The sequence below is a fragment of the Hirundo rustica genome, chromosome 1 (genome assembly GCF_015227805.2).
Source record: "Hirundo rustica isolate bHirRus1 chromosome 1, bHirRus1.pri.v3, whole genome shotgun sequence".
Classification (NCBI taxonomy): Eukaryota; Metazoa; Chordata; class Aves; order Passeriformes; family Hirundinidae; genus Hirundo; species Hirundo rustica.
The window spans coordinates 48,786,877-48,808,583 of NC_053450.1; positions in this window are offsets into that span (position 1 = coordinate 48,786,877).

A 21,707-nucleotide genomic window follows, 5' to 3' on the forward strand; every position below is an offset into this window, starting at 1 on the left:
CCCATCACATAGAAACTGTCTGGCAGAGGCAGAGTCTCGTACTCTAGCTTCAGCTTTGAAAATCAGAAATTCCATTTTCCCTGTCTCTTCTCTGACTTTTACAATAAGTGAGGTAGAACTCTTAAAAGACTTCAGGTTTTCTTCACTGTACAAATCCGGGGTTGACACCTTGCTTCTATGCTGTCCACTCCCACTGGGAAAGAGAAAATGTTATTCCAGGCACAAAGATCACCTACCCACCAGATTTCAGGATTGTGATGCAAAGCCTGGGAAATGAGAGTTTTTAAAGGAAAACATCTACAGGCTTTTGACATAGACAACAATATATACATTTTCCCCCAGGTTCTTTCTTGGAAATGACTGAAAATTTTCCAAAAAAAATTATCAAAAGAAGTCCAAACAAAATCAGCCAGAGGCATCCAGCCAGCAGGAGAAATTATAGCTAGAATGACTGAATTTTGGCAAGGCTATGAGCTCCTTATAATGGAAAGTATTGGGTAACTTTAAGGAAAGGCCAAAACCAGTTCAGGAATGAAGAAAGAATGACCATGGTGGCCAATGATTTTAATCTTTCATCTATCATGCAACCCTATAAAGGGAAGACAACCCAAAATGTGTTTGGAGATACCTGTGGAGAGGACACAGGGGAACAAGCTGATTTTGATCTTTCTTCTGTTAACTCCAGGCTGTCAGGTCTTTTGAAAGCTCTACAGAGCTTTCTCCCACAATGGAAAAGTCAATTTCTTTACCTGAGATATTTGTGAGGAATGAAACACGCATCCATACCTCTCTGAGATCCACATAAAAGCCCAGCTGAGCAATGAGTTACAGCCTTCAGCTTCCAGGCTCAGCATCACCCACTCAGACACCCCCAGGGAGAGTATAGACCTCTTTTCTTTACTTTAAAGATGACTGCTCAGCATGCAGCTGGCTTCCAGAGTATTTTGTAAAGGGCATTCCAAACATTTCAGTTTAAAGTTCAACAAATAAGTGCTGTTATTAGCCCGTTTCAGTGCAGGTGCTAGAGCAGAGTAGTGAGATTGAAAAAGTCTTCCTCCTGCTCTAGCAGAAGCACATCTGCTGTGGCTGACAGAGCTCAGAGAGGTCTCCAGCTCTGCCTCCCAGAAAGGGAACAGCACAGAGATCAAGAGCAAAGCTCCGCATTATTCACCATCTTTGTTGTTCCTGCAGGGACACTTGGGATGGAGAGGAAAGAATTCTGTCACACATTTATAAAATAACCCTTTGAAGTGCAGAGCTTTCATGCTGTCATTTGTAAAGCTGTTTTCTTCATGGAAAGAGACCAGGCATGCCTGTTGACAGAAAAAATGTTTGGTCAAAATCTGTCAAAAATCAGCATGAACTGCAGAAAAAGCATATACATACACCTGTTTGTTCAAACTTTTCCCTTATGACCTGGAGATCTCTGGGGTTTCTTGGGCAATGGGTAACTGCAAGGGCAGGGAGAACTGTGAAGCATGGAGCAGCACTGTGGTCAGTCCATGTGCCACATGCAATACAAGCAAAACACATTTTCATGGGGATTGAAGATGAAACAAAGTACCAGAGGCACCACCTGACCACTGTTCCTGGGGGATGTTTATAAGTTTAAGTATGGAAGAGTTTGCTTCTTCTGTCACCATGTATTTTTCTGAGTTTTGGAGTGTTACTGGTTTTGCTTTGTATTAGATTTCAGAAAATATACTTAAAAATTGGTAACAGGCAGCTGGTCTGCTCATAATGTTCCTTTTTTTCCCCTCGAGATACTTGCCTGTGTAATAAATTCCATTTTTTTTATTTATTAAATGAACACAGCCAAGGTACTTGCAAAGAAATTAATATCCAAATATAGGCAGAAGTGGCAGAAACAAAACCCACTAGGATAGCAAAATTGCAACACAAAGTCACTTATGTTAGAGGGAACCATGAAGAAGTCTCTGGTCCAGCCTCCTGTTCCAAGCAGGGTCAGCTGTAAGATCGACCAGGTCACTCAGTGCTTTTCCCATTTGGATCTGGAAAGCTCCAAAGGCAGAGACTGCACAGCCTCTCTGGGCAATGCACACCCCTGCCTGGGTGTGACTCAGGCTGATCACTCAGGCTGAAAAAGTTTCTTCTCGTATCTTGCCTGAACCTCCCTTGTTTCAGTGCTTGTTGTCTCTCATCCTCCCAAGGTGGAGTGCTGTGTAGAGCCCTGCTCCATCTTCTCCCCAAACTGCCAGCAGGAAGCTGCTGTCACTTGTTGGGTGCACCTCTGGTTCATGTTCAACCTGCTGTCCTCCACAGCCCCCACAGCCCTTCCTGTGGAGCTGCTCCCTCTGCTCCCAGTCCCCAGCCTGTCCCATTCCAGTAAGTTGGTCCATCCCAGGAGAGGAAAATTGTACTTGCTCTTCAGTTTCTAAACATTTCTGTTGGCCCAGTCCTCCAGCCTGCCTAGATCCAGGACTGCTCCCAAGCCCAGTGAATGCATTCCGCAGTTTTGTTTCATCTGCAGACTTAAAGTGCACCCCATCCCTTCCTTCAGCTCAAGAATAAAGGTGTAAGATAGGACAGACCTCGCTTGTAACTAGTCACCAGACAAGGTGGCAGGAATCATTAACCACTATCCTTTTAACATTTTGGAACCCTTGGACAAACCCTATCTAGTTCCATCGACACAGATCAAAGTTTCCCAAGGAATCTCTGACTCAGTTCTTTCTCCTTTTTTTTTTTTTAGTTTCTCTCTCCCTGACCACCACTTCTAGGCATAAAGCTCTGAGACACCTTGCTGGTTAAGGACCAAGGCAAAGAAGCCATTGCTCAGCCTCGCAGCTGCTGGCATTGCTACATTCAGCAGTGGGTCCAGCTTGGAGAGTACGAACTCCTCCTGACAGTGGTCTTCTCTCCCTTGACCTTTCCAGACAAGTCCCAAGACGAACCTGCTGGACATATGGCCAGGTTAATGTATATTAGGAGTGGGGTATTTGTGGCAAACGAGGATGCTTTGAGGCAGTTTGCCTTGGTCCAGCTCATAGGAGCAGTTGTTGTCCTAAAGGCAGGACATTTGCCATGGAACCACTTTCTGTCCACCCCTACAAGCCTCCATCGACCCAGCCTAGCAGCATAACTTTATGTTATTATCTTTTATTTTACATACTGAAAATATTTGTGTTTGCAATTAAAGAAAGCTGGAACTTGTAAGCAATTTTCCTGTTCTGTTGGCCCAGATGCTACTTCTTTCACAGAATTAAAATGCAGAGTGCAAAATTTTGCTGGTGGTTGATGTGGCCCCTCAGTCGTACAGGAAAAGGGAGGGAAAAGTTTTGAGGCATTCAGCAACAACCACAGGGAAATATAGTCCCATCCACATTCATTTCCAGAGAGGAATTTGAGGTTTGGATGACACAGAAGAGGAATGACTGCAGGGAAAGGACTTTCCAGGCTTTGCTGGTAGAAGGACCTTCCAAAGTGCAGAGGATTTTTATAGTCTCTGTAATTCTTCTAACTCTGTGTTTCTCATTTTATGAGTGTGAGCTGTCTCCATTTCCCGGCCCTTTCCCTTTGGGCTCGTTTGTCTTTGTGTAACCCTGATTCAGCAGCAGCACGCTGCCTCGTGGGACGAGGGTGAGAACTGGCTGTATTTGCTGGCTACGGGAACAAGCATTACCTTGCCTGAGAGGGACTGAGTGAGCTGCTGCCAGCAAACAGACTCAGCTAGCAGAGCCTTGGCCGTAACTGCAGCCACCTCTCACTTCCCCCTCCTACAGGGAACAAGCTCCTTGTGACTCGGAGTGTTTTCTGGTTACTCTCCATGACCTTTTTGCATTCCTTGGGGTGAAGAAAAGGGACGTGAAAGTGCAACCCCAATTTCTGAAAAAGTGTTCAACATAGAATCATAGAATCACAGAATGGTCTGTGTTGGAAAGGCCATTAAAGATCATCCAGTTCCAATCCTCCTGCCATGGGCACCTTCCACTAGACCAGGCTGCTCAAAGCCCCACCCAGCCTGGCCTTGAATGCTTCTAGGGATGGGACATCCACAGCTTCTCTGGGCAACCTGTTCCAGAGCCTCACCACCCACACAGTAAAGAACTTAGTCCTAATATCTAGTATAAACTTACCCTCTGTCAGTTTAATACCATTCCCCTTTGTCCTATCACTACACGTGCATGTAAAAAGTCCCTCTCCATCTCTCCTGTAGCCCTGTTTAGGCACTGGAAGGCTGCTTTAAGGTCTTCTCAGAGCCTTCTCTTCTCCAGCCTGAACAACCCCAGCTCAGCCTGTCTTCATAGGAGAGGTGCTCCAGCTCTGTCGTCTTCTTTATCACCCTCCTCTAGCGCCTGTGATGAATTACTGGGGCGAAGCTAAATCACAAACATGAGTTTTACATAAGTTATTTGGGGAAATACATAGTCTAGTCCTCATTATGTCTCCTGAAAACGTATTCCAGTCCCAATTCAACTTTGAATCCGTGAAATATGGAAGTCCTCCACACTGATAGGAGGTACAATGCACAGTCCTGTGTTAAATGGCATGGCCATGATCAAGCTTCTTTCATCCAGTTAGAAGTAGAGTGCTTCTGAGAGCCCTTCATTTGCTGCACTTTGGAGCTATTTTGTGGATTTTGGTAGTTGCTTCAGAAAAACAATTGCTGTAGAAAGTGATAATTCAGGAGATTAATTCATCCACTGCCATAGCTATGTGGGCATCTGGTCACCAGACAAGAAATCTTGAAATGGATATCTTTTATGTTGGGGTGGAAATGTGAAGAATGGAACCTTGGGACATGATTTGCTCTGCTAATTAAGTAGGCATTTTATACCACTGGAAACTTTTTTCAGGGTGGTGGCACTTCTTGTAATGGATTGCTCTTACCAAACTTTGAATTACAAGAGTCTTGTGAAATAATACTGCAACGAATAATTGCAAAGAATGAACAAGAAAGCTGAAAGTTCATAACCTGTATGTGTCTAGGTGAGCCCTATTGAGTGGATTGTTTTGTGACATTTTAAACCCAGGGAACTGATGGAATCACCATGCCTGAAGGTATTTAAAAGACGTGTAGATGGGGCTCTTGGGGACATTGGTTAGTGGTGGACTTGGCAGTGCTGGGTTAATGGCTGGACTCAATGGTCTTGGATTTCTTTTCCAGCCTAAATGATTCTTTATAAAAGTAAATTCTAAATTATACATTAAAGGCTCTGTTGCTAGTTTTATGGCAGGTTCATTCTGGTCAGGCAAAACACTGTTACAAATGATATATTCAGTTGTGTTCATTTTGTTGTAGACTCTGTATTACTGAATATTGCAGGTGAAGAGCCTTGTGCACGGTCTGATGCTCTCAGCCTTCTGCAGGAATTAATTGGTCATGCAGACAACACTTTTGTTGATGTTTTTTCTTGGCAAGGGTGAGCTGAAATGGTTTGTATATAATTACACAGCTTTACTTGGACTTGTGCTTCCTGATTATGTATGGGCAGCATTTTTGGCTAAAAAGAAATCTATATATACTATTACACTGTACATGGCAATGATATATGAATTGATATTGGAACAATGACTGAATTCCTTCATGGTTTATTAATACCACTCTGAATTTAAACAGTTTTGACTAAATGCTCACTCAGGCTCATGCTGTTCTATAACATGTGGCACGTTTTGGAAAGAGGAATTTTCTTTTAACTTGTTTGTCTAAATATCAGTCCTGATCAAAACACGGGATGTATGCGTTCAGGAAATTTTGCTGTTGAAAATTTGTTTTTATTCTGAATTAAAGAAGAAATTATATTTGAACTTATTTATTATTTTGAACCTATTTTTCCTACTTCACAGTGCAAAAAAAAAAAAAAAAAAATTGAAGTGCTATCTACTTAGAAGACTGCAAGTTGTGGGTTGGAGTTTGAAATCCTGGATTAAAAATTTTTAAATGTTTGCTATATTTATTATTTTATGTTTTTACATTTTGATATAATTTTATGCCATTTCCATTGCTTTGAAATCAGTTTATGACTTCAGAGCAGCTATATTTTATTATATTACTTTAAATAGTCATTAAGTCTGGCTTCTGTTTATTACACATTAAAGTATTTTATCTTCTCAATGTAGCTGTCTCCAATTTCTGTTGTGTTGAAAGAATTTATCAGACTCTTTAGTTCCAAAACAAACAGGAAATACTTGGATGGGAGTGACATACCAGATCTTTGCAAAAACCAGGAGACACTGTGATCAAGGAAAGAAGTTTCATTCAGTGATAGAAAGCAGCGCACAGTAATGATTTTAAAAGATAGTAAAACTCAGTAAGGGAATAAAATATTTCAGCTGCGATGATAGTTTTTATTGCATTGTGCTATGTTGTCATCTGCTAACTGCAGAACTGTATAAAATGCCATAAGTTATAAAATTCATCTCAAAATTAATACTAGACAAATGGAATCATGATTTCAGAATTCTGAGATGAAGTTTCATAATGTATGCTGAAATCTATTTTCTTGAAATATTGCTTTTCTTGAAACATTTGTGCTGAAAGACTTTGGGGGTGGAGTTGATTTGTATCAACTTATTTTAAAATGTTTCAAATTTTGATGAAAAGAGCACTACTGCATTGGGAAATTAAAAAGTCAGCCTGTGTTTTAGGTACTGTTCTAAGACAGGATGGCAGTTTATTAAAACCTGCATAGGAAGGAAATGAACACATTTCAGGGACATGTGCAGACATGGATGTAAATATTTCTGCTTGTTTCCTGAGGGATGGAGTGAGCTGCCATTAACTTTAATGGGAAAGATACTATTTACTTTTCATCTCATACAGGAGTGGGTATTGTCTTGTTCTTTAAAACCTATTAAATATCTGCTTCAACTTCGAGTGATGGGTTAATGTTCTATTTTTAGAGCAGTCTTACTGCTCTTGCTCTTTCGGATGAGAGTCTGCTAAGGAGGTACCTTTACAAACATCCCTTGCCTTCAGCTTTCACATTCAGCAACTTGGAAGAGCAGAAGCTGAAAATTTGCTGAAAATCGCTGAAAATTTGGCTTTCCTAAAATCAATGGGATATGTGCCACTGGCTTCAGAGAAGATTACCTTTTATTTTATTTTGTTTTACTGGCAGAAAAGAAAGCTGTACAAATCCAATCCAGTTAAACAAACATCTGATGGGTTTGGATGTGTAACTCCTATTTTATGCTATTAGAGGCAAATTGTGCTGGAACCTGCCCGTGCTCTCTCCAGGCAGGAGGCAGAGCGATTGCTGATTCATAGCAACACACAAAGTCCTTTGAAAGCCAGAATTCCCCATACATCTGTAAGAAATAATGTTGCAACACTATCAGTGATCTATCAAAGATCACTTTAGAGAGGGGAAGGTGGTTTTATTGGTAAAATGGGGTAAATTTCACGCACAATCTTGTGCCCATATGCCGATGCTGACGAGCACCAGGAGGGGTATATACCCAAATCAGTGCATTCAGGCATCCAGATATGAGTACCCAAGTAGTCTGTCTGGGACTCCTTGACAGGCAGAACAAGGGATGCCACCTATGAAGTCCTCCCCACACGTCCTGGTTTCTTCTTGGAATGGTGACAGTGATGTAGGTTTGTATGTGTCTCTTTCATACCATCTAGAAATTTGGTCATCAGTTATTCAGCCTGGCCCACCTCCGTGTCTCCCAGTCTGGGTGTCCTGCGAAGCTGCACACAGACCATCTGGGCTCTTCATGTGCCACTAATCCAGGTATTGTCAGCAGATACTGCACTCATAAACCTTCCCCTGCAGCTCCTCTGTGTGGTTGCCCACCCTGGCTTTTCCACTCCTGCTCCACCCATAACACTCCTAAGGTTTTTACTGCAGTTCTCTGCATGTTGATGCAAAATTCAACAGACTTCTTTTGTTTGTCATTTTTTCGAGATTTATACAAAATTGAACTACTTGTGAACAAATACAACCCCCTTTTACTTACTTTACTTTGAAAGTGGATCAGTTCTGATGCTAAGAATAACTTTCAGGGAAAAGATCCATCTTTTAATGGGTAATTTGTCAAGATTGCAAAACCTCTCTGAATAATTCCTATGTTTATATATATTTTTGATATTACATCATATTGAGAGGTCTCAACAAGACATATTTTTGTGAGTTTATGCTAGAAAGAATCATCTCTTTGAGCTAAATGCTTGGCTTTGTAATTGAGATACACATTTGATGAGGCCCCTGGTGTTAAGCCCTCTAGGATGAGTAAAAGGCATTACTTTTTGTCAAACTGTAAACATCACATACTTTTAAAAAATATACTGGATAAAGAAACAAGACAGTAAAGAGTTATTTTAAATCTGTTGCCTAATGGTAAATGCAGCTTTTGCTTTCCGTAGGCAGTTGCATGTGAAAAACTCTGCGAAGTTGACCAAATTAAAACCAAAACAGATAGCATTCTATTGCAGGAATGAATGAAGGCTTTAAAATGAAATATAAGAACAACCTTCCACCCACAGAACCCAGTCCAAAAGATTTTGATTTATTTGATTCTACACATATTTTTGTCATTAAGCTTTGTAGAGTATTCTAAACTTTTTCTGTGCTGTTATGCATGTTAAGACACTGATTCCCACATGGTGAGCTAATGGCAAAGAAAACACTCGTGTCACCAGGAAAAAGAGAAAGTCTTCAGCACCGACACAGAAGATTTAAATGCACTCTCAGACACGTTCCCCTACATGAAGATGACACCACACAGGGTTTCTGAACTGTTCCCCCCTGTCTTAGGACACCTAAATGTGCTCTTTTCAGTCACAGCAGCAGAAAGGAGAACAGATCGTAATGAAACCACATTTAAAAAAAAGAAAAGAAAAGGGAAAAAAAAGAAAAGTGAGCTAAGATCTTTAATTTTAGATAGCTGGGCAGACTTAGTTGCACAGTTTTGGAATAAATGAGTCAAAACCACAGATGGTCATGAAAAAGAAGAAAAGCTGTTGATAGTATCAGCAGAGTTGCATTAGCTGAGCATGTGTGTGTGTGCTTGGAAACATCAGGATTTCCAGGAAAAGAGCCCACATCCTGGTACAGAGCCCATTCATATCTGCTGGAGTCCCACCACTGCTGGTGTCTGCCCTGGATCCTCTCTTGGAAGGCAAGAGGCTGCCTGGACTTTTTTTTTTAGAAACAGGAACAGCATAATGTAATTTCTAATGAATATGCCAAAGTGTTCTCATTTTTGAGAGGCTCAAATGATAATTTGTGCTATATAAAAAATTAGGAGTTCATTATATCAACATTTAATTAACTAATTTATTTATTTATCTATCTCACTTAAAGCTTGGCCATGCTATGGATTTACTTACTCAACTGCGCATGTCCTGGGCCTGAAGAGGTGCAGAGAGCAAGACAGCTGCCCTGCAGGAGCTCCTTGAATTTTCTTCTATCTGGCACCTGCAGTTTCCTTCAGTGGTGGGAGAGGAGGCATGAAGGGATCTGCAGCAGCACAAGTCCTTGGCTGTTGCCCATCCCTTCCGTGCCCCCAAGAGGGACAGTCCATCGCATCATATGCATGACAGGTACCAGCTTCTGGAGGGGAATCCAAGAGAGATGCGACCCCTTCCTAACCAAATTAAGTTGCAGCTACAGAGATGCCCATCTTCACTTCCAAGCAGAGCTATTTCATCAAATCTGTCCTACCTCCCTGTGGTGGAAGGGCCAGAGTCGTTGTGTTTGCCTATGGCTTTACACAAAGGAACATTAAAATAAGCACTCCCAAACTGACCAGCTTGTCTGTACAAACTCTATTAGTGATGTTTTTCTGTGAAGTCCTTTTACTGTGTGAGCACAAACTCCATTCATTGGTGAAAGTTGTGTCTTCACTAAAGGTGTTTGCCAGTGTTATTGCTCCTCCTTACTGAAGCACCATCTAATGGGCGGGGGGAAGAAAGAAATGTAAGGATCGCCTTGCCAAGATAGTTTCCACTATGGTCAAATACTAAGGCTAGACTCCATACAGGATTTTTATTTAGTTTCATATTTTTAGTTTTATTTTCTCCTACTTTTCCTGCTTGCTTGTTTGCATCTGTGGGAATATGTATGTGTGTGCGTTTTTAATTTTTTTTTTTTCCAATCATTTCACAGTTTCCCTTCTGATGCCTTGGAGACCACACATTAAGGAAGATCGGGTATAGACTGACTGTAAGACTTCCACAGTAGTATGAATCTAAGCTTGAAATCACTTCTGCTCTTTTCTTTTTCTTCCCACAAGCAATATCAAAATGCCAGCAGGCAGGGAGACATTTTTAATATTTACGTTTTTCATATTTGTCTTGCATCATCCAAAGCATAAACCCATTAGGGTATGGGACAAGCCAATGAGTTACTCTGAAGTGACTTAAGGGCTGCATCCTGGTGATAACTGCAGTTGCCTTCTATTTTCCCTTCCTGTGGAATAGTTTATCTGCAGCCACATCTGGACAACCTGCCTACCGCTGGGCTGCGAGGTAGGAGCCCACACCAAGTGGAACAGCAAGATCATGGCTTTGAGAGTTTTTTTCTGATTTTTTTAAGGTGCACCACAGTGGAGGCAAGATGACAGAAACACAGGAAAAGATGTAATGAAATGCCATGGGAAAGAAAAAGGAAGATGAATGCGCTTCATATAATAAATGCATCTTTCTGTTACGCTCCTTCAAAGTGAAGTAAATGAACATGGCACAGAAATAGTGCTTCGTGTTTCTTTTAGATGTGGGATATGTGTTAACATTGTTAGATGGACACAAAGCCAGATGGCTCCACTTTGAATTGTTATATGGTGTTCTTTTTCCACTGTGCCTAACAAAAAATCATTTATGAAGCAAAAGCAAAAAAACCCACCCCTCCTTATATTACGTAACTGTTAATTCAGCCTCAGAAAGAAGAAAAGAAAAGAAAAAAAAAGAAGAAGCCATTTGGGATCCCAGGGAAATATTATTGGATTGTTGCTGAAAATTTATTGCTTAAGACAAACATTGGATTAAATGACAGCTATTATAATGGCACCTTCGTGGCCAGTACATGTATTCATGGGAAAGCCGTTAATATTCCCTACAAAGCTGCTGAACTTTTCAGAGGCAAAAAAATGTACAGTTTTTTTTTTCCCAGAGGCAGTCCATGTTTTCTGAAAATCCACGCTGCTGTATGTGCCCAGGGGTTCTGGATGGCTGTGAACATCTGCTACCAGAGCTTTCCCAATGGTCCCCAGCACCAAGAGCACAGCCCGGAGTCCATCAGGAACAGCGCTGTTGTGTGGGAAATAATGAAAACGAAGCAGAGAGGAGCTGTGTATCATGTGAATGTGGCAAGGCCAGGAATAAACCTAGACCTCCTGGCTCCCTACCTTGTGATCTCCCCACTAGACATCTTCCTGTTTTCCTTTGAAAATGTTGACAGCTTACTGGAGAGGAAAATCTACAAACATTACACATTCCACTGTCAAAAAAGGGGCTTTGTTATTTGATATAGGAACTCTTTTAATTATTGAGGTAACTTCACAGCATGAGGTCACAAAGGGCAAATTTGTTAGCAGCATTTATGAGTGATCTTTCCATGAGCAGCACACAAGTCCAGAAGAACTGGCTTGACATGCTGGAGTTTTTTATGCAGTCCCATTCAAGAACACTTTAAGAACAAGCATCATAACTTCTTTGACTGGAAATAGCGAAATTGGTACTGATCCAGTAAGAAAACTGACCTGAATTCTCATTCATGGCTTGAATCAACACCAAAAAACTGTTCCAGCTCCTGTTTCTTTGGATTTTATTTTCAGATAGAAACAGATGCACACAAATCCAAAGAGACAGTGTTCCCTGTAGGAGCCAAGAATTTAAATAAAACTTTGTCCACTTCCATCACACTGACTGTACTTCAACAGTTTAACCTTTCAGACGAATACAAACTTGTTATTAGCAGGACCTTTTAGACATCTGGATTGTTAATTTGAATGCTTTCGTTAGTCACAGAACATTTTTGTTGTTTCTCGTGAATATTCCTATTAAATTTGTTCACAATAAGCCAGTTTTGTCTCTTCATTATAATGGGAATATTAAAAGGGTTAAAATGAAAATATGCCACAGGCTAAAACTCTTCACTCCATGTACACCAAACAGACAGTAAAAAGAAAAAGTATTCAGCCATGTAAAAATATGATACAAAAACCTGATTGGTTTTGATCTGTCACCTTTTTGTCTTATAACACTCAATGGTACAAGGCACATTGAATGCAGCACGGGGAGAACCTGGAAACTGTTCTTCTTAAAAAACCTCAATATCAGCCTACATCTAACAAGACAAAACATACATCTCTGGGAATTCTGCATCACGCTCAGAATTTGGTTTGGGCCTCCATAAGGCTCATGGGTTTAATGGGGGTATCGTGCTGGGGTAACTATGTAATGAGCTCTGCACCCCTTTTCAAGCAGGTTATACAGTGACTGTGATATTCCAGTGGCTGTGCTGCATTAAACAAGAGCTACGGTAAGCTGTGCTGATGCAAATGAAAACAACAACTACAGCGATGACATCATAAATATCAGCTCTTAAAGAATTCCACAAAGGGAGGTATAGATCTGTATCTTTATACTGGTGGTAGAAGACCCCCCAACACACCATGTAGCTTCAAAGAATGAATCAAAGAATGAAAGATGGAAATTCAGTTCAGCATCCTTCCCATTTTCTGGACACAATATTCAATACATGTGTGTGGGTATGTAATTCCTGGGGGTGATCCTGCACTTCAGATTCCCCTCATCATCTGCCTTATCCTGGATGTTCGTAGCTCCTGGATAAGGCTCAGAGGTTTGCAGGGTTGGCACCACAGGCCATGCAGTCTGTTGTGCCCATGTTGCTGCTGTGGTGAGATCATGATGAGGTCTTCAAAGCTTGCTCGTATGCCAGGTTGCTAGGTCCTGGCTTGTATGGCCAGAGAAAGAGAGTTGTGACATCTCAGAAAACCCTTCTCTACAGGCACCTGTCTTAGTGTCACCACCACAGCTATGGCATTACATCCAAGAGCAGTGGGGCACTTGGTGCTCGAATCCCTGTGCTACCCCAGCCTGCCCTGAAAGGGTCTCAGAGGAACAGCAGTGGGCCACACTCAGGCTGACCATTCCAGGCTTTTAGACTAGATTTCATGGCCTCATGTTCCCTTGAATACAGAAGATGCTAGGATTTGGCAGCCTCAGGTTGTAGGTGGTCCGCAGGACTCATGAGGCTCTTGAACTTTGACATCACAGTGGCACCAGTGTCCCCTCTTAAGCGCTTTACAGCAGCTCTGAATGTGGCCAGCCTGTCCTTTCCTAGCAACATGATCTGTAAGGGTAGACCTTTATAATCAACCTTGTACATAAAGAAGGTATGGGGGGGCTGCACGTGAGCCTAAGAGCCTGAGCTTTAAATATCTCACCCTTAGAAACCTTCACGGTCCTCGCGGATGTTTGTGTGAACATAATACGGCACCTTCAGAAGCAGGGCTTGTTTTCTGCCTTCACTGACCTGAACTTGTGAAATACTTTGGATCTTCTATATCATATAGCAGGGTCAAGCATTTTAATTTATAGAGGGTCACAGTTGCTACTCCCCTTAAACACCAATGGAATTTTTCAATATCCTTGAAGTAAATCCCTTTTGCAAAACAGTAAATGCTAGTATGACAGTATGTCAAACATGGATTTGTTCCGAGATTATTTACTTACAATTAGACAACTGTGCTGGCTCTCAGAGAGACTAGTCAGCAAAATCAACATTATTTGAAAGAGCAGCGGGATGGCCAGTGTTTTAGAATCCAAGGAATGTGGTTTTCATAAATTCCACAGCCTGGTGAGATGCCGCAGAACCAGCTAATTTGTTCTTCAAAGTTTTTTTTGGGAGGCTATTTTACACATATCTACATTTTAAAGGGTTTCCATTTTGTGAAACAGGAAAAAAGCTCTCCATTTGAAACCTAGTGAGATGGATATTTTTCCATTAAGAACAAAGTATTTTCCATCCTTATTTTTTTTTTTTTTTTCCTTTGACCAATGTGTATGTGTACGCAGCTCTTGGGCAGGTCAGAACTGGGAATCAGCTGTAGCTGTAGCAGCTGCAGGAGTGAAATTACTGAACACGAAAGGACAGTCTGTTTGCAGCTCCAACCTGCTCCGTGTCACCGCTAGTAATTTTGCATCTTGCAGTTCAGACTGTTCCATGAAACTGCTTTTTCTTAATAAGCATTCCTTGTAAATCCTAGTTGCGTGGTTTGTTCATTCCTGAGCAAAAACAAAAGGTAGAGCCTATGGTTATGTGCAGGGAGGAATCTTTTAAGCAGACGTTCTTCCTGGTGTATGTTTTCAATAAAATTTTAATTAACTTCTTTGCTAAATTGGCATGTTTGTGGACACAGTGTAGTTCAGCAGATACTTGTAAAGAAGGGCAGGGACAGCAGAGAAGCTGCAAAGCCCACTTGGGAGTTAAAAAATGGGTGTTGGGACATCTTTTACACACACATTGAGAGGCTGGCTTTTTGATTTAGCACAACCCAACAGAGAGTAAAGGCAAAGCAGACATGGAGAGCTCTTTTCCAGTGCCAGGGAGAGCAGCAGACAGCAAACGGAGAGCTCCTGGGGCAGAGCATCTGCACTGGAAAATGACAGTGACCTGGGTGCCTCCCTTGCCTGAATCACTGCTCAAGACACACAGACTGGTTGCTGTTTCTGCTACAGCCTTCAGAGCAGCAGTTTTGGCAGAGCCAGCCCTCCCAGGGATCTCTGGTGAGACCTTCGTCCCTGCCCGAGTCTGCTCTGCTGTCCCCGTGCTCCCCAGAGCAGCCCTGTTTCTCCTACCTCCTCTTTGAGACCATCCCTGGCCTCTTTATTTTGTGCCTACCTTGCAAACCCCTCAGGGCCTCTGCTTATCCACCCATACCACCATTCTTTAATTTTCTCTGCAGAATCAGGAATCTGTATTTGTTGTATGAGAGGCTTAATTAAAAATAGTCCTTGAAAACCCCCAAGTCTGATTACAATATCCCCGTAAGTTTTACTCGGTCTTTCAAAATTTGCCTGACACTTAAAATCTAACTTCAAGATAACTTCAGTATTTCTCGTTTACCTCCTAGTGATGAATTCTGTGAGGAACCACATTCCCTCCCTTTCTAAATCCATCACAATCAGTGAGGACTTGGCTCCAAATGGAGGAGAGCAGATAAATGTACCAGACAGCAGTGCTTCACATCAGGTGTCAGGTAAGCAAGTACAAAAGGGAGAAGAAATCAGAATTTTTTGAATTGAATTTTGAATTGAATTTTCAGAATTCTGAAGAAATCAGAATGTATGTTACAAAGCGCTTTTCAAGTTGATCCTAAAGGGTAAAAGGGTCAGTGAAAAAGACAGCAGATTTTCTTACAGATTTACACATTTGTGTTCACTTGATAAGCTAAGTACAGTCTTACTGAAACATTAAAGACATTTTTTGTGCTCGGTGTTTGCATAATGATGTGGAAATGCATGCCAGAAATAGTCTCAAGGGAGGAAAAAGAAACAGTGAACTAGGAAACCAGGCTCCTATTCGGGCAGATAATTAGAATATCTGAAGAGTGACAAAATTCCAGTGCCAAAACAGCTTCATTTCACATCACGGAGGAAGTTTCAGGAAGATGGAATATAACGAAGGTCTAAGAGAATTTCTCCTAGTTTCTGTCAAGTTTCTGTTTTTTGCACAGAGCCCAAGTGCTATGAACTTTGCATCACGAGCATACTCCCTCCCTTTCTAGTCTTCCCCATTTACACAGTTTGTGCCTCCACTACTGTATTATCTATTGTTCAGAATTTGCAAGTAGACATTGTCTGCCACCTTGGACATGTGAAATTTCAGGTGTGTGCACCCGAACCAACCCACACACAAGAACCACACCCAGGCTGTAGATGAGAGGGGCTCAACACTGCTGCCTGAGATCCACTCACACAAGCTGGTTCTATTTCACACGAGGAGATCTGGGGTGCAATAACCAACAGGCTTATTTCTCCTTCAGCAAAGGAGAAGCCTGCTGGTGCAGATCTCTTCTTTACACTTGGTTGTGTAAGGGAAGAGGGAGAAGGAGGCAGCGGGCAGCAAGGAGCAGAAAAGTAGGAAAGAGCAAGAGATGTGTTTTGCTCTGCTCCATCCAGTAGCCCTGCCCTGGTCCATTTGTTGTGCAATTTAAAACTGCCTGTCAGCAACATTATTTATGGGGATGCACAGGCTGAGTCTCAGAATCAGGAAGCCAAATCCAGCTTCTCTGATATCATTCTCCACCCAGGCTATTACACTGTTAGCCTTATTTCTTAAGAAAACGATTCCTACGTGACTTTTGCAGCCTATTTGTACAAGAATCTGTGTGTCAGCTCTCAAGACCAGTGTGTCATCTTTTCTTAGACCTTTGCCCTGCAATTCACCCATTTCAATCAGATTTAGCAGAAAGACACAGGGCTCAAAGTCGCTCAGTTCCCAAACATTTGATTGAACCATTTGTCCACATCGGAAAACAAGAGCCAGAGGAGCATCTGCTCCTGATGGGAATGCAGGCAGAGCCCAGCCTTTGTTCAGACTGGAAGTGGCCATCCCACCCATGCCCACGTGCACATTAGGCTGGCCAGCTGGCATGCAGGCACGTCCCAGCCACACACAACTTCTGCTGCCCAGGAGACTTAGGGACACTGAAACGTGCTGGAGGGGGTATCCATATTGCAGTGGTGGAAGTATGTGGGATGTGAGGGGAATGGAAAGAATGGGGCAGCCTGATCATGAAGGCACAAAGAGGAATTGGGGTGATTCATCAAAAGGCACAGAGGCTATGGGGTGCAAATCTGAGGTGAGGCTCCCTGCAGAGCACCTCAGCCATTCCATGGCCCCCTGGCTCAGCAGGACCTGGTACACATCCAGCTCAAGTGTGAGACAAGTGGGAAAACCTCTTAGAGCAGAATATCTCAATAGAGCTGAGGTGAGCAGGTTTTTTGACATTTTGTGTATTTCATGGCCTGAACAGTGCACTGGCAATAAACCAGGTGATGCATAAATTCACAGATCATAGTTCAAGAAGATTTAGGAAACAGGACTTTTGATAAAAGAAAGGACCCAAAGGAACCTTCAAATTGGAATTAGTAATAGGAAGGGTCCAGAGACATGTTGATAGCACTGAGGGTTGCATTCCTTATAATAAACCAGGGGGCTCTGATTTAATCTATGGAATGACCAGACACAAAAGGAATTCAAGAGGAATTTTCTGCCTGCAGAGCAGTAGACAGAGAACGCAGGAAAAACTGGGAAAGAAGGAAAAGGTGTAGCATGCAAGCACGGACTGAAAACTACTGTGGAATTTATCTAGAGACTCAGAAAGGGCACACTTAATTAGTAAGGAGTCCTAGCTTCCTTCTGTCTCCAAATGTCTCTCATTTGCCATTAACAGCTCAGCAGGCGCTGTATGATACAATTACTCATTAGGTAAAGGAATTTCAAACCTTTGCCCTAAGAGGAGGCTAAACTTGTCACTCAAACTCAAATCCTGCATCTTTTGATGAGCCTGAGCGATACTCAAACAAGGATCACAGAGCTGGGCTTTATTTTTATTTTGTTGCAGGTGCTAAGAGCTTGAAACGGAGAGTTTACTCCTGGTTGTAAATCTGTGATACACCGCAGCTGTCCTGCACACACCATCCTCCTGCCTGCTCCGTGGGCTGAGACAGGCTGCTCTTATCTGCCTAAACTCATTTCCCTTATGAAATGCATCAAATACAGCCTCCCCTTTTGTAACAAAACCATTAGCTCTGATAACCATATTTTATATTTGGGCAGAAGGGTGAACGTGAGCGATGAGGTTACAGAGGATTGTGGCCATGTCTGCACAAATGATTCGTCTTCTGTATCATCGTACTGGTGTTGCTGTAACTTTTGTGGTTTAAGGGTACTATTTTTTCTTATTAGACTGAAGGACCTAATTAGAAAAATGGGCACAGCTTTTAGATTCCTGTCCTTTTTTTCCCACTCTGGCAGCTAGGCTAATAAAAGGTATTTCCTCCCTCTACAAATCTAACTTTTCTGATTAAATCTCTACAAGCTAAATAGTACACTGATTTACATTCAACATTATCCCTGTGTGCCACTCTTTCCAATAACTAATAAATAAAAATACCAAGTTAATGTACATCCAAGGCATTTAGAATAAAATCTTCAGGTTAAACAGGAACACATGTAGCTCACATATCTTTATTTGAATAAAGTATATGGAAAAACTAACAAAGGTTACTATTTCAACTGATCTGTTTTCCTCAGAAAACTTTGCTGAGTAAGACACTGAAATGTTAAACTTTGTTTCTCTTTCCACTTCTGTTGCTTAAGGAATTTTCTACAATACTGTGGGGTGTGTGTGTGTCGGGAAAAATATGCGGCTTTAACATTTCTTTGTAAGTCACTTTGATTCTCTTTTGTTATGCCAGAGATTTACTGTTTCTTTCGACATCACAGTGGCTGTTTTTGCAAGGACAGCTTGGGACAGCAGCAAAGCAATCCTTCTCACTTCCATCCCCATGTACAGAACAAAAAGCTGAGAGACATCAAGTAGTTTTGACAATTGTGTGGTGAATAACAAGGAATTAGCAAAATCTTACAAAATTCTCAGGAAGGGATTAAAAAAAGAAAGAAAGAAAGAAAAAAGGAATAAAAAGCAGCAAAGTTACCCAGGAAAAACACCACTTAGTTTGTGACCAAACCAAAATGCAGCATCTCAGGTTCCTTTGGGAGGCCACTGGGATCAGGTGCTCCTACAGGATGTATTCTGCAAGCCAAGTTTTCTCCCCAAGGCTTGTCAGACTGCTTGCTTTCCTCAGTGGAAATACCACCCAAATAATCCAAAACCAGACTTAACCTACAACCTCTGATTTTTCCTAGGAACCTTTAGTGGACAGAAGGACTATCTCCCCTAGCAAAGGAGATAGTCTGTCAGCAGGTGAGCCCCCAGTCTGCAAACACCTGCCCTTTTACAGCAGGGCTACTTTTGTGCAACTCTACGGCTTCAGATGATTCCCATGGAAATCTCCGTCAGGAAATTCCCCAGACACTGAACTAATAATGTTCTTTGCTCAGTATACTGAAATCCAAGCCTGAGCCTGGAGAATGGGTACTTTCCATCTCTAAGTACTCCCTTTTGTACAACTGGTTACAGAGGCACTAGGATAAAAGTCCCTGAGACTTCCCTAAGAAGTTGCTCTAGTTAATGAGACATACACTGAAAAAATGGAAAAGCAGATCCTAGTTTTTGGAAAAGCAGCCCAAAAGCTTTCAGAAAACATTTATTACCTCCATGCCTCCATGATCGAAATAGATAGAAAGCAAGTACATTCAGAAGATATGGTGAGGAAAGCAGTGAAGCAGGTGGCCTTGGACCTGGAGTTATGGAAAATGTGACAATGAGTAGAAATACCTTTATTGTTGGCATGTTAGGCAATGTCAATTTTCCTGTCCTGACTAACTGGGAAGAAGCTGAAATGAAGTGTGAGCTAGACGTACTAAGCAGTTACTGCTGTATTAGAGACAATACTCCAGGCAAAGCAGAGCAGGCCTCATCTCTGCAAATATTCTGGGTTATTTGAAGAAGAAACTAGAGAATACAGCGAATTCTCTATTCTTCTCCAGTTTAGGCTTGGTACATCATCAGATAGGAGGAGGTATTTATTTAGGATAGGCACTTGCTAGTAGAGTAAATTCCTCTAGTCCTTCCTCAGATTTGTTGTTTTGATGATGTAGGATTAAATAAAATTAAAATGCAAGATAATGCACCATATACCATGTGCTCTCAAGGAATTAAAAGCATCTACCTTATTGTGACTGGTTGTCTGCAGTTTGCTATCATCAACACAAAAGCATTTAGAGACAGGATGGTGAAAAAAACACAGTGTTTTGTGAAAGAAACCAAAAGAGCTAGGCAAGAGGGATAGATTTACCTATATAATGTCAAAATTCTTCACTCCATGTCAAGACAGAGTGCTTCTTCACAGGTGGGAGCACAGAATAGTCTCTCAGCAGTGGGTAACATCGCTATTGCATCCCAATGCCATTCAATGCCATGCTGCCACATTGACCCAAAGCACTCTATAAGGGATAGAAAAGGTAGGAGATCCCATGAGCACTTCTCCCAACCCTAGGACTGCCCCAGGGAAGTCCTCCTTCCTGAGCAGTCCCATCTTTGTCATACATACAGGGCCAGCACAGCTCCCTTTGGCATGGAGGGGTTAGCTGCAGCTCTTGGGGTAAATAATCCTGCCAGTGAAACTGAAAGATGATTTATAGAAAACATTTGTAAAAACCGTTTGATTGGAGAGGCTCTGGGGATATCTTGGAAAATCTGGAGAGAAAAAACCAACCACATAACTGGGTCCCTAATATAAATGCCCCTAGCTGCATATGCAGATAGGGTTTTCATATAATCACAAAATGGGAGCTGTCTGGCAATAAATCTCTTTCATTTCACCGTCAGTTTCTTGGCTACTTGGAACACAATGAATAAGAAACGGAAGAGCAAGACCTTGGAGGTCCCGGTTACAAAGTAAGAAAAAGAAAAATTTTATGCTAAGGATATAGACTAAGTTTTTCTGGCAAATATCCACATTTAAGTGGACTTTTCACATGATGTGAATAAATGTTGTGAGGTTTGGACAAAATTAATTTTTTTTGGTTTATCCATGAAAGTCCTTTTTCTATTTCGGCAGTAAGTTGAAACACCGAGGATAGCAAGTGTTCTTTAACCACAAGCAAACAATATAAACGTTGAGTAAAGTATACCACTTTGCTTGTTTGGGGCTATTTTGTGCAGAGAGTAACTACCTCAAGTGCACATAACAGAGTGAATACAACTGCTTGGTTGCTCCCACTTGGAAGATTCTTGCTATACATTTCTCTTTAATATTGACTAGTGTTGAAATAAGTAGATCGTAAGGCTTTATTTTCTAAATTGCTTCCTGCTCTGACAACAGGTGTAAGTCAAGACACATGAAGGATAAGAGAGCACTTTCCATGGCTATTTCAGTCCTTGATAATGTTTGCTGGATTGCCAGAAGAGGATGCTCCCAATGAGGTTATGTATGTGAAGATTCTTCTGACAGCAACTCATATTGGTTCCTCTGAGCAGAAGTGAAAGCATTTCATTGAAGAAGTTTCTGTTGAAATGTGTCTATACTCATTTCTCTCTCTCAAAAAAAAAAAAAAAAAAAAAAAAAAAAAAAAAAAAAAAAAAAAAAAAAAGAGAAATATCATGCATTAGCTCTGAAGCTAGAACAGGAAGGAAGCTCTTCCTTGAGCTGAAACCACGGAAAGAGAACTTCCCTATATAAAATTACAAGAAGGAATGAATAAAGACACTAGCTATCAGCAAAATCAAGTACATATCTTTCATTTCCAAACCCACTTCTGTTCTCCAGAAAAACTGGAAGTGTGTGTCGGACACAATCCGACGATTAAAACAAGCACCATTTTCTAATGCTGCTGTATCACGGAACAGGACTTTTTATTATCACTTCTTTGGAAGCTGTTCCATTCTGAATTACATGGAGGTGTGTGAACTTCACAAGTGACTAAAGGTCCTAAATCTGTTTGCATATGTGAGGACTGAAGCCTGACTCAGACACCCCAATCCCTGTCATGTGTAGCAAGAACAGAGATTAGCTGTGATTTCAATAGTGTAAGCCCTGTGTTAACACAATGATCTGCAAGAAAATTCGGGAGCCAGAG